We start from the raw sequence: 18412 nt of genomic DNA, 5'->3' as shown, positions 1-18412 counted from the left end.
AAAGAAAGAAAGAAAGAAAGAAAGAAAGAAAGAAAGAAAGAAAGAAAAATGGGTCTTGGTACCAGTTAGATTAAAAATGAACATAGCTCACTGACAAAGTCATCTGTGTCCAGGTTTGGTTACCAACAAGACAGGGCACACAGAGTTCCCTTCTGACTGTCTGATTGCTGGGGAATCGGTCAAGGTGAACTGCTGAGTCTCATGCAGTCACAATCCCTGCACCCTTTGGTTTTTCCTGTTCCAAAGAAGGACAAGGGAAAACAATACACAGCGTCAAGTTCTAAGGAGCATTCCTAGCCCCGGCCACCTGGCAATCGATAGCTGGAAGAAACTGGAAAAGCCTTTTCTATTGTGAGTGGATGGTGGGAAATGGAAGGGAAGACGGGAGCTACCGCTGTTGGCTCAAGGTGGAGCAGCCTGACTCACCCTGTGCAAACATCGTGGGTGGTTCACCTTGCATGACTGACCCAAACCTACCTGAGTCTAAATCTGTCGCTGTCCCCAGAGGCTCTCCCTTCGTTTTCGTCACTGCTTTACTTTTCTGTGGCTTTGGAATAAGGGTCAGTAGAGTGGTAAGAGGGCAGACTTATCCTTTGTCTCCAGAGCCGAGGATCTTCATCTTCACCAGTGGTGGCCTCGCCACGAGAGAATAAGCCTCTTGATAAGACCAATCAGCTTCAGAGACATAGATAAAAGACGGTTGGCACTAGTAAGGCTGTTGGGTTTGGAGAACATCTTAAAAATTAGGGACTAAGAACAAGAAAAAATGAGCTTTTACATTTCATTCTCTGTGTGCACACAAGTGTGATACACATACAGAGGTGAAGGGGTGACGGGTGGAAATGAGTTCCTCCCTCCCTCCCTCCCTCCCTCCCTTCCTCCCTCCCTCCCTCCCTCCCTCCCTCCCTCCCTCCCTCCCTCCCTTCCTTCCTTCCTTCCTTCCTTCCTTCCTTCCTTCCTTCCTTCCTCCCCCATTGGATCCCTGACATCAATCTAAGATCTTTAGCCTGGACGGCAAACATCCTCATCTAATGAGCTGTCTCAATGGCCCAAGAGCAATAAGCTTTGTATATGTGTGTCATAGTTCAGACATGGGATGCTGCCTGTTTAACATATAACCACACAGTTATTTCAGATCTGTCTTGGCAGGATTCACATGTTAAACACAAGTAAGAGCCATGAGCGACCCCAGTGACGAAAGTCTGCATGTTCATGAAAACATGACTGTTTTTCTCTGAGCAGCTTTTAGGCGTTAATCTTTAATTCTGTCATACATAGTAAGTTCTCTTCTGCCTCCCAGTTAAGAACTAGGAATCGTGGTACATGAGTGCTATGGAGTGAGCAACCACATTCTAGTTATTGTAAGTTCCACTCCATGAGACGGGCACCATACTAACACTGTTAAGGCCAAAAGCCAGAGCTGTATAGGTCATGGATCCTGGTGGGAAACCTACTACGATTACTCTGCTAAATAGACACAGAAATAAGATCACTTCTAAAGCTATATGGCTTTACCCAGAGATCAATGCTCAGCCCACATCAAAGGAGCTTCTTCTTGCATTATTCTGTTTTATTTTGGCTGGTCTGTGTCAACCCATTCCTAACATTTCCTGTCATTCGGTTCATAACGGCACAGCTGCATGGTCCAGAAATGACCATAACATCATCACTTTTCTATAGGATACAGGGTGATAAGGACAGTTTTCCAGTGCTGCTTCTTTTTTTAAAATTCTTTATTAATTACATTTTATTCACTTTGTATCCCCCCTGTGGTTCCCTCCCTCCTCCTGCTCCAATCCCTCCCTTCCTCCCCCCTCTGCATGCATGCCCCTCCCCAAGTCCACTGATAGGGGAGGTCTTCTTTTCTTTCTTTCTGGTCCTAGTCAATTGGGTCTCATCAGGAGTGGCTGCATTGTCTTCTTCTGTGGCCTGGTAATGCTGCTCCCCCCTCAGCAGGAGATAATTAAAGAGCAGGCAAATCAGTTCATGTCAGAGACAGTCCCTGTTCCTATTACTATGGAACCCACTTGGATACTGAACTGCCATGGGCTACATCTGTGCAGAGGTTCTAGATTATCTCCATGCATGGACCTTGGTTGGAGTATCAGTCTCAGGAAAGAACCCTGTGCTCAGATTTTTTGGTTCCGTTGCTCTCCTTGTGGAGATCCTGTCCTCTCCAGATCTTACTGTTTCGCACTTCTTTCCTAAGATTCCCTGCACTCTGCCCAAAGGTTGGCCATATCTCAGCATCTGCATTGATAGTCTGCAGGGCAGAGCCTTTCAGAGGCCCTCTGTGTCAGGTCAGAACAAAACAACTGCCTACAGATTGGGAAAGGATCTTCACCAACACTATATCTGACAGAGGACTAATATCAAGTATATATAAAGAACTCAAGAAGTTAAACAGCAACAAATCAAGTAAGCCAATTAAAAAATGGAGTACAGAGCTAAACAGAGAATTCTCAATAGAGGAATATCGAATAGCAGAGAAACACTTAAAGAAATGTTCAACGTCCTAAGTCATAAGGGAAATGCAAATCAAAATTACCCTAAGATTTCACCTTACACTCATCAGAATGGCTAAGATCAAAAACTCAAGTGACAACACATGCTGGAGAGGTTGTGGAGAAAGGGGAACCCTCCTCCACTGCTGGTGAGAATGTAAACTTGTACAACCACTCTGGAAATCAATCTGATGCTTCCTCAGACAACTAGGAATAGAGCTTCCTCAAGATCCAGCCAAACCACTCCTAGGCATATATCCAAAAGAGGCTCAAGTAAACAATAAAGACATTAACTCAATCATGTTTGTAGCAGCTTTATTTGTAATAGCCAGAAGCTGGAAACAACCCAGATGCCCCTCAGTGGAGAAATGGATACAGAAATTGTGGTACATCTACACAATGGAATATTACTCAGCAATGAAAAATAAGGAAATCATGAAATTTGCAGGTAAATGGTGGGACCTGGAAAGGATCATCCTGAGTGAGCTATCCCAGAAGCAGAAAGACGCACACGGTATATATACTCACTCATATAGACATACAATATAGGATAAACCTACTAAAATCTGTACACCTAAAGAAACTAATCAAGAGGGAGGACTCTTGCTAAAATGCTAAATTCCTATCCAGAAAGGCAAAGAGGATGCACATCAGAAGAAGGAGAAAAGAGGAAACAAGTCAGGAGGCTGCTTCTCTTTATTGCTGTGTTTAGAGCATTGTTTGATGCACACGTCCAACTCTTTCTAATACTGAGGAGTGAATATCATCAAAACCCTCCAAGGAGCCAGCCTACAAATCAATGGTAAAACACTTGTCAGCATGTGAGAGGCCCTGGGTTTGATTCCTAGTACTGCAATTAATTAGGTAATTAATTAATTTAAACTCTTGTAGTTGTATTGATACTTTTTGGTCCATGTAGGCTTAGATTTTTTCACCAAACCTACTTTATTAAGGATTGTTAAGCACCTTTACCTCCCTTCCAAACCCCTGCAGCCTTAGGTAGGAGATAGTAGGGGAAAGGGCTGCGGTCCTCTTTTATCTGCTTCCTGCTGATTAGGGTCGTGGGTCACTAGGGGATTACCAGACTCAGTCATCAGGATGCCAGTAGCCCAAAGGCCAACACCAAGCAGCAACATCAAGCAGCGAAAGACCAAAGACTCAGCTGGATAGGTTCTCTGAAGCATTTCTCTCTGTGAAGCCAAGTGTTGAAGCACAAAGATCAGTGCAGTGATGTCCATCCAAAAAGTGAGGTCTCACTTCACATGGGCCTCTGTGTCCTCGCCTCAGAGTCCACCCACGGTGTTCTCAGCCTGCCACAGTCATGCCCCTCGCACTCAAGAGCCCACATGCCCTCTCACAAGCCAACCTGGGCAAAACACCACATAACCTGCTTACAGCAAAACATCACATGACAAGATTCAGTCTTCAAAGAAAAACCAGAAATTTCCACTTCAGGTCCTTATATTTCAAACTCAGTGCAAAGTCTTTAGAACATCTTAAAGAGTCTGACCTATGTAGTCAAGCCTCAGAGAAGGTAGCTGAGGACCAGCCTCTCAAAACCATTTTCAGCCACTAATGAAAGAGATGCTATCACTCTGGGGGAGCAACTTCTTCAGAGCGGGAGACACACTTACTGCCATAGCTTACCAGCCATGACTAATACTGCTGCTTGAACTGTTTCCCTTTCTCTCTCCTGGCCTGAAGTTCAAGATACTCTGAATCCTGCTTAGCAAAATCAAACGTTACATCAGGAAAGAAATTAAAGTCTGCTTTCATTAAGAAATGTCAGGTGGTGCCTTGTATAGCTGACAGTCAAGTTTCTCCTGTCGTCCTTTACCTATAATCTTCACAAGTTTGAATAGTGACACAACCACAGAGTTTGTAAGCTTGAGTTTCCATTCAATAAACTAAGAATCATTGATAGAAGAGAGGTCAGTAGTAATAGTAGCCAGTGCAACAGAATTTCTGCTAAGATCACTCTAGGGGCTATTCTCTGGGCTCAGTCAACTAGGCTGATGACAACAAATTTGGGAGGCCAGAAGGGTTTGTTTCTGTTTCCAGAAGCAAATAATAATTCAGAATTTCTTCTTCCTGTCACTTTTGTATGGTATTTTCTTTCCGTCTTCCTGTATCTGTGTTTTTATTAGACATGCCACAGTTGTAGGCTTCAGTGAATTCAACTGTGACGTTTCAATACATGTCTGCAATGTGCAATAGCCAGATCAGGGTAATTAGAATATTCATAACCTCAACCATGTTTTCTTTTCTTGCACTGGAAACATTCAAGATCCTCTCTGCTACCTTCTCTAAGATATTCAGTAATCTGTCATGAACCATAATCATCTACTGTGCTCTAGAGTACCAGAAGTTATCCCAGCTAAGCCCTGCTTCCTTCCCCCCTTCCTTATCAAAACCAGAAAGGACATGACATCTTATTTCCACTCTGGCTGCACTTAACTCACCTTTACACTGTCTCTCCTACAGTTTGCACCTAAGTGCCTTTTCCTGTAGCTAGAATTAGAGTTGCTTTGGCTAAAGACATTTCAGACAATCTGTGTGTGGCGGTGCACACCAGTAACCCAGCACTAGGCAGGTAGACACGGGAAGATGAGGAGTTCAAGGTTATTCTTAGCTATATAAGGAACTGGGGGCCAGTCTGGGCTCTATGAGGCCCTGCATTGGGGTGGGGGGAGGTAACAATAATTGGACCCACTACTGATAGTCTCATTGTGAGGGCCAATAACCTCCTTTTGGTTTAAACCAGTATGAATACATGGATAATGTAGGATAACAACATTATCGAAGAAAATCTATGCAAATTCACACCCAGTGACACTCATTTCTGTAGAATCCTTTCTATTTGTGCTTAACTACCATGAAACATAATCATTATGTACATCATCAAGTCTATGTCAAATTAATTTAACTTCTTGGTTTTTATTTGATATTTATAAACACCATACACACATACACACAGAGAGACATACTCTGGCTTTTCATTTCTTAGATATAAATTGGTCATCTACTAATAAGATTTCTTTTCAAAGCACATAATGTCAGTATACTTGTATATACTCAGGGAAATGAGGGACCAAAGACTGATAAACAGAGCCACTATCCCCTTTTCCACAGCGATGTATCATCACTGACTAATTAGGACATGGCTGAAAATCGGGGCTTAATAATTTGCCCATACTTGCTTCAAGCAAAATCAGTTGAAAATAGCTTTTAAAGGGGCGAAAGATTAATGCAAAGAGAAGGCAGGACAGTGGAGGAGGAAGGGAGCAAACAGCAGACCAGCCCTCTTTCAGCCTCTCTGGCCTCAGTGTTCAGATCTGTGACATAGGAGCTCAGTGGCTGCCTGATGGGACGAGTTCAGGACTCAGTGGAGTGATGGGAACACTGCTTGATAAGCAGCCAGGACTGTCGTGTGTAGTAAAGTGTGGCATCTGCCTGCAGGTGGTCTTTGAGAGAAGGGCAGTCAGTCCTGTTCTCCATAAGTGCTGTCTCCATAAGGACTGTGAAGGCTCAAACTCACCAAGGTAGGGCAAGTGCTGTCTAGAGTCTTGCCAGGCCCAGTGTATCCACATTGTGAGAACCATTCACCAAGTCTAGTGAAGCAGGCTAAGCATTCCACAAGGATGCTAAATAAAGAGCAAAAAAAAAAAAAAAATGATGAGATATGAAAGAAAGGACAAGATAGAATGTATCCACTAAGTGTTGTCCTGTTTATAAAGATAGATAGATAGATAGATAGATAGATAGATAGATAGATAGATAGAAAGATAGATCACAGCTTGGAGCACCAGGTGCTCTTCGTAATTGTGATTCATGTTGTTGCTATTTTCCCAGAAGACTCTTTGGGAGCTAAGGTAAAACAAACGAACAAACCTGAAAATGAAAAAGTCAGACTTGCAGAAGGAAAGTTTAGTGCCAAGAAAACTGATAGCAGTGTCTGAGGGAGTTTGGTTACATTAAATTCTTTCTGAAAAAGAACAGCTAGTGTTTTTTTACTCCGTCCACAGAAATCAGGCAGGGGACATTAAAACAAACAAACAACAACAAACCCACACGGTATTGGGACAGGAAAGAGCTAACTTTGGGAATGTACTTAACAGAATGCCTTCCGGTGTTCCTTGAGATTGAGCAGAACTGCTTTCTGGAACGATCTTTTTACAGACTCACACAGCCGGAAGAGATAGTCGAATCTGGAGCCTTAGTTCTTGCCTTGAGGAACTATGTAACTAATCCATCCGATTTGAATTGCTAGCCAATTCAGCTTTTAAAAAGATTTTAAACCATTGTCTCCCTCAGGTTCTGGGCTCATCCGCCATCCACCACAGGCAGAGACACATAGTCACCTTGGGGCTTCCTACTGCAAGATTCCATGCCACTTCTTTTCAGGGTACGGGCTAGTGGAGCCTTCCACAGAACTGTGGGGATATGAATATTAATGCAGATATTAACAGCACTTGGCCTTGAAGGCATTTTCACTGGCCTGTGTGGCTCTTCACCTGTAAAGTTCACCTTTGGGAGGGCCCTGCCCCTGCAGCGCTGTGAAGGTCATACCTCTCAGACATTAAGTCCCTCGGGAACTCGGTCACTTAGGACATGGTCAAAGGCACAGCTGATCCCTGGCAGCTCTGCTCTCGGTAGATGGGCGTTGGGACACAGCAATGTGGACAATGGTATGACAGTTACGTTGCTCATACACATACCAAGCCTTAAAATGTCTACTTACAGCCAGGCATGGTGGTCTAAGCCTTTAATCCCAGCACTCAGGGAGGAAGAGGCAGGATGATCACTGAGTTCAAGACCAGCCTGGTCTACAAAGTGAGTTCAGGACAGCCAATGCTACACAGAGAAACCCTGTCCCAAAATACAAAAGAAAAAAAAACGTCTACTTACTTCAACAGCAGCAATGAAAAGAAAGTCAGATCTACCATGATCTACAGTAACCTAGAGCCCCTGAGTCCATCCAGACACAATCCAGGAGAATGGACACAGAGTGGCCTGCCAGTGCCAGATGATCCATACCCTAGAGGAGGCCATCAGTGCTGGGACTGGCCCCGCAAGCATTCTGCTCTCCTGAAGCAGAGCTTGGCAGGCATGGCACTTCTTAGGCTGGGCTCTTTGCCCCAAAACCCGCAGCCAGCAAAACGCCCTCAGTCCATTCCGCCTGCTGAGTGATGGGTCTGAGATGGGCTTGACAGTTTGCTTTTCTTCTTCTCAGAGTGTATATGGAGTGAGCCATCCAAGAGCTTCCCAGAAGGGTACAGATTGATGAGCACACTGCTTATCCCTGACACAGGCTCATCCTGGAAAAGGGAGGAGAATTCAAGGTTGCACATTACTGGTGACAGACCTACATTTTCTAAAATCTGCATACTAGCATCTTCTAGTTTGTCCACAGGAGCTAATGAATTAGGATCCTCCCCATGTCACTAAACATGATACCCAGTTCTGTGCCGATTACCCTATAGGTTTCCATAGGCCAGTCATCACAGTTGTCCTTGTAAGACAAAAAGTAAAGGTTCTACCTACTTACTGGACTTGGGAGATATTGGTTACGTTTATACATTTTGTGGACATTCCCATTCTCCAGGCAGCTGAAGAAATCCGAAGAAATGGCCCCTGGACTAATCTGGGTGGCCACCCTGCTCCATGGAAAAGCCCATGCGTTACAAGCAAGCAGCAGTTTTCAACCTGTGGTTCATGACCACCAGAAAACACGTCATATTTCCCAGTGGTCTTAAGAGCCCCAACCAAAAGTTTACTTTCATCACTACTTCATACTTGTAGTTTTGCTCCTGAGCAGCGTCGTAGTGCCTAAGACCATCAGACGTTTTCTGATGGTCTCAACCCACTGGCTGTGAACTCCTGCAATACAGCCTTGGTATGGTTCAGAAAAGCAACGTGGAACTCTAGCTTCTGAAAAGCACGACAGGCCAGGATCTGCCCTACCCGCACTGGATCCACCACAGGAATATGGGCAATGATGGCCATTGATAAGTTTCTGGAGTGGTGTACCTCAACTTTATAGACAAGTTCAGTTCCATGATCACTAATGTGTTTGCTGATGTGTTGTTGGCCACAAGAGAAAGCATGCAAGAATTTAAAGGAAGCCAGGCTTCCAGGAAACTGTCACAGGGTCAGTGGACTCTGACCAGGGGTAGAAGTCAAAAATAGTTTAAAGCAAAGACCAATGACAATTCAAAAATGGCTGAAAACAGACTTCCAAGTCAACTTATGAATCACACCGCCTTATCTTAGTGACTCAAACACAGACCAAACTACCTCACCTTCATAGAGAAAACTTTCTATGCCCGCCCCAGCTCCTGAGTAATGCCATGGAGCCTTGTTGTATTATTAGTTTATGGCACTAAGCTAGGCAGATTCTGAGTTACTTTAACCCAGAAATCCTGGCCTGGCTACATCCCAGCCACATGGCCCGTTATCTTTACTTCATAGTCTTGTCCTGGCACCTGCTTGTTCATCCAACTGTTGTTGTTATCCAACTGGTGATCTCTGCCTCTCTCTCTCTGGTCCCCACATGGGACTCCCCTTCCTTTACCTGGAAGTCCTGCTTCCTAATCCTAACTCAGTTTACTGGCCATCAGAGTTTTATGTAAACCAATCCGAAGGTGAGGAACAACAATGTTTACAAAACATTGAGACAGGAAATGCTTCACAAAAATGCCAAAGTGCATACTGTCCTCAACATTCCGGTACAGAAATCAGCATGTGGATACACAGTGCACAGAAAATATCACTCCAACAAAGAGGGCAATGGGAAGTGCCCTCCTCACAACAGTGAGGTCCAAACTGGAATGATGGCAGTGGGTTCTTCCTCACCAGGGTGTAGAGATGAATCAACAACTAGTTACAGACTTGCCCAGCACCCGCCTGGACCCTTACGGTCCTTGACACAGTTGCTGCCACTGTTTTCATCATTACTCTGCCAACCAAAGGCAGAGTATTCATTGTTAATGCACCATTGCTGATGGCCCACATTTCAAATAACATTTTCTAAGTGGCAACTCTGAGCTGTGGACCTCAGCCTGTGTGAGTCAGTCCCAAGCTCTAATTTGTCATAGGGAAAGAAGGTGGCATAAAATAATTGCCTGGAAAGTTTGAATTGTTTACACCTTGCTGAGTTGGGCTGGGAGGAAGCACCTGGGCAAAGCACCAATTTTCTCTCTAAAGTGCTTCAACAGCACAGTAGGGTTTTCCAGCCCCGGCCCTCCGTGCTACGCACTGACATTTGCCTTTTCCAAAGAGTGTGTGTTGAAAATCTTAGCAGTCGTTTAGTAAAAGGCATCACGTCTGGTTCCCACTTCTAACGCAGGCAACACAAGCATGCACAGACGCCTCTAAGTCCTCTCTGCTAATCAGTCTTCTTGCCTTCCCATGCTTGCTCTCACTCTCTCGCTCTCTCCTGTTCCCCAGATTTTGCTCTTTCTTACAGAGAAGCCGCCAAAATTAACAAATTAATAATCAAGGTTCTGCCAGGCACGGTGGTGCATGCCTTTGATCCCAGCACTCGGGAGGCAGAGACAGACGGTTCTCTGTGAGTTAGAGGCCAGCCTGGTCTACAAAGTGAGTCTAGGGCAGCCAAGATACACAGAGAACCTTGTCTCTAAAAACAAAAACAAAAATAAACCAACCGAACAACAAAAGCAATCAAGGTCCTTTCCTGAGCAGAATAGGTGCAATCATTGTTCTTTAGATGACTGGCATCTACCTTCTGACTTCTGCTCTTAGCTTCTTCCTTAGAAAGAGGAAAGAAAAAAAAGAAACATGCAACGACAATCAAAGAAATTCTTTTGATTTCAACACTCCTACTATGTCCTGGTAACTGGGTACCCGCGCCATTGTGCATAGTGCCACCATCTTGGTGGCCTACGGCATGTTCAGAACACACTAGTGCCAACAAAGTGTTAGAGAAAAGCCCTGTCCCCACAGAAGGAAGTCCAGCCCACCAAATGCTAAATGGTTGCCAGCATGCCTCTCTGCCAGAGCCCTGCCCGCGTGGACGCTACATGGCCACAGCAGCCAGCGCTCGCCTGGTGGGTAGCAACAGCTACTCCACTCACCATGCCTCCTCCCTTAGTGAACCACCCATTTCCAACTTCCCAATTCTCTCTGCTCCAGCTCAGTAAAGACAAAGCATCACTCAGTTTTTGTTTTTTTATTCCCTCTGCAAGTATTGGGAGGCTAATTGCTCAGAACTTTGCCAAGACAGGAACTGTGAAATTCTGTAATATTCATATGTGTGTGTATACATCATTATAATAGATAGATAGATGATAGATAGATAGATAGATAGATGATAGATAGATATATATATAGATAGATAGATGATAGATAGATAGATGGTAGATAGATAGATGATAGATAGATAGATGATAGATAGATAGATGATAGATGATAGATAGATGATAGATAGATAGATAGATAGATAGATAGATAGATAGATGATAGATAGATGATAGATGATAGATAGATATATAGATAGATGATAGATAGATAGATAGATAGATAGATGATAGATAGATAGATAGATAGATGATAGATAGATAGATAGATGATAGATAGATAGATGATAGATAGATGATAGATGATAGATAGATGATAGATAGATAGATAGATAGATAGATAGATAGATAGATAGATAGAGCTCTCTTTTATTAAGCCTTTTGCTGGTTGCCTTTGAGACTTGCTGGAGTGGCTGGAGAGATGGTTCAATGGTTAAGAGTGCTTATTGCTCTTCATAGGACCTGGATCCAGTTCTAATCCTACATGGCTCACAACTATCTGTGATTCCAGTTGCAGGAAATCTGATGTCCTCTTCTGGTCTGCATAGACACCAGACATGCACACGGTACAAAGACATACACACATACACATAGAATTTTTAAAAAGTAAATAGATTTTAAAGGCCTGCTGTAAATTTTTATAATTTTAAAAGAGGAAACACTTGCTCGAATGCCAGTTTCCATGATGGTAGTGTTATACCTAAATATATATCTTATTTTAAACTAGTAACATTTGATTGGCAATTGTGACGCTCCTGGTGCTTTATACCAGTGCACCTGCTGTAACCACACCACCCTGAATATGCACAACCTCATCTGAATGTTTACATAAGCATCTCATGTAACTGGACAGACTGCATGCTACCTCAGAGCTCCATTTTAGAGAAGAGGAAATTTAGGCTCTGTAGGATTGGATAGCAGCCCCAGCAAGTAGCTTTGAATAACTACCTGTCAGTCTCTGAAGGCAGCAAACCTTGAACAGCAGCCTTTCCTGAGTGCTTCTGTCCAGAGTGTCACCTCCTCCCTGAAGCATGTCCAGAGTCTATTTGATGCAATAGGAGGAAGGCATTAAGGACAGGGGAAAGGAAGTTTAAGTGCATAAGAGGAAAAGTTTGCATGGTATTCCAAAGTACTCTGCCACTCTGCTCCAACACTTCCGTGCTGCTTAAAGCATCTGAGGCCCCCACAGCATGTACAATATACAAATCTCCGTGACTGTGAAGGCAAAGGTCAAAGGTCTGCAGCTGTGAGTGCTCTGATCAGCTGCATGGGCTATGTTGATCCCACTGGGCAGGAATAAGACCACTAATTTTTTTAGCCAAATTTGAAGCAAGCATTATTTTAAAATGATTAAGACAATGGACATTGGCCGGGTTCTTCCGGGGATTCCCAAAGAATGGCTATGAATAACCATATTCAGGTGCTTGCAAAAGCAAAACCCAGAAGGCTACATCCTTCCCACCTTTGTCCAATGGAGGCAAGCATACAGCCTGACATGCTTCCTGTCTGTATTTCCAGCTCACGTGTCATCAAGCACAGTGCGGCTGGGGCAACCAACCTTGTTTACAGAAGTGGGAACCCGTGGCTTGTCATCCTACATGATTAGCCGCCAGCACTCCAGGAAGTTATCTGTCCTTGGGCAGTGGGGTTTACAGCCTGGAGGCATTGTTGTTTTCTGTCTATCTTAAGCACAATAGCTACAACTTGACATGTAACTTTAGCCCTCACAGTTTACCTGAGACAAGAAAGGCCTTTGGGCAAGAGAATCTTTGTATTCATAACGTTTCTAGTATTGTCACAAGGACGGGCGGTGGCTCCAGAAGTAGGAAGAACCTTCTGGAACAGTGCCTAGTGAAGGGCTGTACTGTGTGGCTCAGGCATTTGGTTGGTCTGCGTGCGAGGAAAGCTCTGCGCCACAGTGTGCACTGCCTCAGGGAACTTGTGATCTTTGGAAGCACTCGGAGTGGCCCTGTGGAGCCTCACAGCAGGGCCTGGGTAGGAAAGTCCTGTTTTCACCTTTGCTTGTTTATTTGTGATGATAAGATAGCCTAAAGTGAGGACACTGTATTTGAGGCAAGTCCCTGGTTTATGTATGAAGAAACTTCCTTCAATTCTGACAACACTTTGAAATGAGAATAATCGTGCTTTCTTTAGAGCTGCAGTTGTCAAATTTACAAAAGAAATATACATTTTTCCAAGAAAATAAGAGATGTTTTAAGGATATGTGTATGTACATATGTGTGTTGGGTACATACATGTGTATATGTAAACACAGATATAATTATGTGTATGTATGAAAAGGGAGAATATTATTTAGCTATATTATATGTAATATATCATTTTATATATAGTGTTAATATTTATAATAGAATTGTGCTAAATATATATATTTTTTCTGTCTGTCCCAAGGTAGCATTCATGTTAATAAAATATCACTACCTTTGATAAAGAGTATTATGTGAATAAAAATTGCAAGTTTTAAGGCAAATAGTCAATATAATAAATTGTAACTTCAAACATACCATGATTTCTTCTTTCTGAGGAAGGTTCTAAGGACTAAACCCAGGTTGCAGATGCTAGCAAAAGCTCTAGCATTGAGCTGCTAACATCCACAGGGTTTATATAAGATCTCATGTGGTAATTTTCCACTTTAAATAAATCTGTGAGTTTGCTGTCAGGGAAGCAATTAGGTGAGGTTTTTCTCTTGAATTGAAGTATCATTAAGTGCTCCATGAATAAAAGCATACAGAAAGTATAGCATGCTTTTGAACTACTTTAAGCTTTTAGAAGTAAATTCCTGTTGAGCTTTTGCGTGATGCCTCATGCTGTTGATGGTATGTGAGAAACAGAAGAGAAGAAAATGTCTCTGCCTTCTAGAGACTGACTCTAGCAGACAGTTTCTCGAGGATGTGTTACTCTTTAACCAGAGCCAGAAACAGGAAAGTCTTTGATACTGTGTGAGGAGAGAGCCCACATTATCAGGATTTCCATTTTATTTTAGAGCCTGGCATTTATTTTTAGTATTTTACTGGTGTTGATAAAATTGTATATCCAGATCATTTAATTCCTTTGCAGAGGTCTCTGAAGTTTTATGGCTGAAAAATTATATAAACCTGGGAAATCTTTGGGTGCGGCTGAAGATGTAATTCAGGTACAGGGTGCTTTCCTAGCTTATAGGAGGCATGGTGTCACAGGCCTGTGATCACAGCACTGTGCAGGTGAACACAGGATAATCAGAAGCTCAAGGTTATCAGGGACTACACATGAGTTTGAGGCCAGCTTGGGCTATGTAAGACCACCACCACCACCCCCAAAATAATAAAAAATTTTAAAAAAAATTACCTTTAGGGTGATACGTAAAATTAAATTAGGAGGGTACAAGAAAATTTGGGTTGATTGCTCCTGTTACAAAGTCCCAACTCTAATCCAAACAAATTTGGCAAATAAAATAATCTATCCTTCTCTCCACGTTTCCATGCATTTATTTGAAACCAAATGTGTCCTGGAGCTATTACAAAAGAAACAAAACTCAAAGTTCTGGCTGTCCTCAGCAGTGCCCCACAGGGCAGCTCCTATCTGAACGGTAATAAATCGCAATGAAGTAGAAATGAATGAACTCTTTGCTGTGTCCACCCCACCATAACACGCTGTCAGAAGTGGCTAGTAAAGTGGCTATGGAAGGCTGAAAACCTAAACACGTTCCAAGAAATGAATTGATGAACGGGTCATATTTTCATTAGTCAGATCAGTTTCGAGAGATGGCTTTATGCTAATGTTCATTTTCAGGCTTCTATTGTCTACAAGGTCATTGAGTCAGACCTTTCCAGGCAGAGCAAGTGTTGCTCCTCTGTAGAATCCTCAAAGTGGTCCATCTTTTGACAGAGGCCCCAAACAGAGCCGCGGTTACAAAAAACTAAACTCAACTCAACCCGTGCTTCCCAGAAAAAAGTTCTGCTCTTTCACACAGAGCAAGAAGCTAGACTGAAGCTAGATTTTCCAGATGCCCAGAGTGGTTCTGGGCATTTTGTAATCTGTAATTCCAGGTATTCAGGAGGCCAAGGTGGCAGCAGTGTCAGGAAGTCCAGGCCAAGCCAAGCAGCAGAACTGAGCCTGTCAAGAACATAAACAATGACATACACACATCAAAAGACGCAGAAACAAAACAAACAAACAAACCACCACCAACAAAAAAACATTTCTGTTACCAAAGACGAGTCTCTGAATTTTTATGTTAGGGAAGAAAAGAGGACATTAAAATCTTATTAATAGTAATGATGTCAGAGAGCATGGGGGACTGTCTTGCAGGAAGCATGGAGTATGTTTTGAAGGTTCTTATTCACATAGATGAATTTCAAATCCAACTCACAAGGAAACTCTAGGATAAATGTACTGAGTTTGAAAAGAAGAAGAAGAAAAAGCCACCAACAAAGTAAAGACATCAGCAGGTGCCCAGCGGGGGAAGAGGGATGAGGAGAAAAGAAAGTTGTGCTTTTAAGAGAAAGTGAGCCCGGCGTGGTGGAGCATTCTGGGAGGCAGAGGCAGGCACATCTCTGTGAGTTTGAGGCCAGCCTGGTCTATAAAGGTAGTCTAGGACAACCAAGGCTACACAGAAAAACCTTGTCTTGAAAAACCCAAAGAAATATGAAAGAAGGGGAGTTAATATGATGGGGAAAGGATAGGAGCTCCACAAGGACCAAATATATCTGGGCACAGGGTCTTTTCTGAGACCAACCAAGGACCATGTATGGATATGACCTAGAACCTCTGCTCAGATGTAGCCTGTGGTAGCTCAGTAACCAATTGGTTTCCCATAGTGAGGGGAACAAGGACTATTTCTAACAGGAACTCAATGACTGGCTCTTTGACCTCCCCACCCCCCAAGGGAGGAGCAGTCCTGTTAGGCCACAGAGGAGGACTTTGCAGCCAGTCCTGGAGATACCTGATAAAACAGCATCAGATGAATGGGGAGGAGGTCCCCCCATCAGTGGACTTGGAAAGGGGCACAGTGGAGATGAGGAAGAGAGGGTGGGATTGGGAGGGAATGAGGGAGCGGGATACGGCTGGGATACAGAGTTAATAAAATGTAACTGATAAGAAAAAATAAAATAAAAAAAAGAAAAAAAAAAAAACAAGAAAAACCCAAAAGAAGGGGGAGGAGGAGGAGAAGAAGAAGAAAAAGAATTTGAGCGAGCAAGCCAGCCGTGGAAATCTATAAGCAGCTACATATACAGGTGGCATAAGATCTTCCGAGGGAGAGAATGGCCAGAATTTTAGAGTGGGCAGGCTGTTGTCTGAATTTAAAAAAAAAAAAATCATTGTGTGTTGGGTGCCAAATGCACAAAATCATTTCCTTGTAATTTTCCTGGTACAAAAATTTTTATAAAAAAATAATAATCACTCCATTTCAATAAGACCTTCATAGCTCTCACTACTGTAGTCTTGGCTAATGGAAACAAATAAAGTCAGATGACTAAAGTATGACCACCTCCTTCATATCAGAAGGGCTGTTTGGAACAATAGGATCCACCCTTCACTAGTTTTATAAGATCTGCTTCAGTACTTATGTCAGAGAGCAAGGGATGGAAATCCCAGATCCTTTTTGCTTCATGGGAAGCCACAAAGCAAGGCTTGATAGGAAAGTACTGAAATCATACAAGGTAACTTTTCTGACCACAGGGAAATTTAATTATTATAAGTCAATACCAAAAGGAAATTTGCAAGTATGAGACAATTAAACAATGTACTGTATCACAGCACAGGCATCAAAGAAGTTATCCCACGGAAATAAGATGTTTTGAGATGAAAGAGAATCTAGACTGCAACCAAGGGCAGACTCAGGGCAGAACAAGCTGCCAATTTGCTGTCTTAAGAGTGGACACCAGGAGGGCAGTGGTGGCACACACCTTTAATCCCAGCACTTAGGAGGCAGAGGCAGATGGATCTCTGTGAGTGTCAGGCCAACTTGGTCTACAGAGTAAGTTTTAGGACAGCCAGAGCTACACAGAGACCTTGTCTTAGAAAATAAAAATTAAAAAAAGAAGAAAGAAAAGAAAAAGTGGATGCCTCTCAAATCAAAAAGTAAACCTTCTATTTCAAAAAATCTGAAACAGCCAGGCATGTGGGTTTGCAACTATAGTCCTGGAACATGGGAGCTTGAGATGGGAAGATGAAAACAAATTCAAGACCAGCTTTGGCTACACAGCAAGCTCCAGGCCAGCCATCCTGAATGAGAACCTGTCTCGAAAAGAAAGAAAAAGAGCCATTACAGAAACAGAAAAAAGCTTCAAGATCTAGCACTAAAATCTCTTGACGTGGGGGAAAACATTTCAATTATTTCTACATCCTACGCCAATAAGTTTCTGACTAGACAATTCACCTATTTATACACTTTTGGTGGTTGTTGCATGTCATTTCCTGTCGATAATTGTGGGCCCACACTTATCTTCTCAAGTCCTTCATCGTCCTCCCTACTGAGGCACGATTCCCAAGGAAGTCAGTGATTCCACTTATTCCTGAGGTTACAGTCAGGGCCATCAAAGCTCTTGCACAATTGCAGACATGTTTACTTTGAATCCTGCTTCTTTCAGGCTCCAGGCACTAACCTTGAAGGAAGACACTTTTCGGTAGAGGTGTGAACGGTATTAGGTAATAAAAGCCGGATATTAGTTACTTCTCTCATTGAGATGACCAAATTCCTGAAAGAAACAACTCAAGGGAGAGAGAATTTATTCAGCTCACAGTTCAGTACATCGTGGTGGGGGGGAGGGGTAAGTTATGGCGACAGGAGGCTGGAGTGGCTGTTCATTCTGCAGAGGGAGCCCTTTTAGTGACCTGGCCACCAGCTAGGTCCTCTGTGCTAAAAGGTCCACAGCCTCCTGGAAGCAGCTCCACCTGCTGGGCACCAGGCATTCAAACACATGAGCCTATGGAGACATCCCACACTAAAACCACGCTGACGGCCAAGTACCAGACACTAGCAACTCCAGGAAGCCTCTGCCGTCTCCAAGCCGAGGGAACAGGCTTGTTCTGCCATTGGCCCAACCAAAGGAAAGCAGAAGGTCACCTCTAGGACCATCCTTCAGAAGGAGAGAGAGATAATAAAACTGAGATGGGTCTGGCAGCAGTGTTGATCAAACAGCTGACCTCTGGACCCACCTGAGTCACGGCCTCTAACGTCCAAGGTTCCTAGCCACACCCCAGGAGGCCTACCCTGGATCTCTGAAACACGTCGGCAGCCTGCCACCCCTCTGCTGCTCTTCTTTCTGCTGCCTTGAATATCTGAGGGTTTCAAAGGAAGTCATAGAAAACAAACCAAAAAACCTTTCCCAGGTAGGTTGTTTTCAGGAACTCTTTGACCTTGCTGAGTTAGGGAAAGTGTCCCTTCCTTTAACTTAGTCAAGGAGCAATTTCTTTATAGTTTTATAGTCTCGACTCCCTAAAATCACAGGCAGGTCCCATCTAGATTTAGTCCGGGTCAGCTTTCTTAGCCTTCTTACTCCTTGCTATGGAAGACAATGAAGAACACAGCAAAAATCTTAGTTTGCTCCAGCTGTATGCCCAAAGCCTTGGGTCTTTTTATGTTGTCATGTT

Source organism: Psammomys obesus, unplaced genomic scaffold (assembly GCF_907164565.1).
Source record: "Psammomys obesus unplaced genomic scaffold, mPsaObe1.curated_primary_1811, whole genome shotgun sequence".
NCBI lineage: Eukaryota > Metazoa > Chordata > Mammalia > Rodentia > Muridae > Psammomys > Psammomys obesus.
This window is presented reverse-complemented; position numbering follows the sequence as displayed.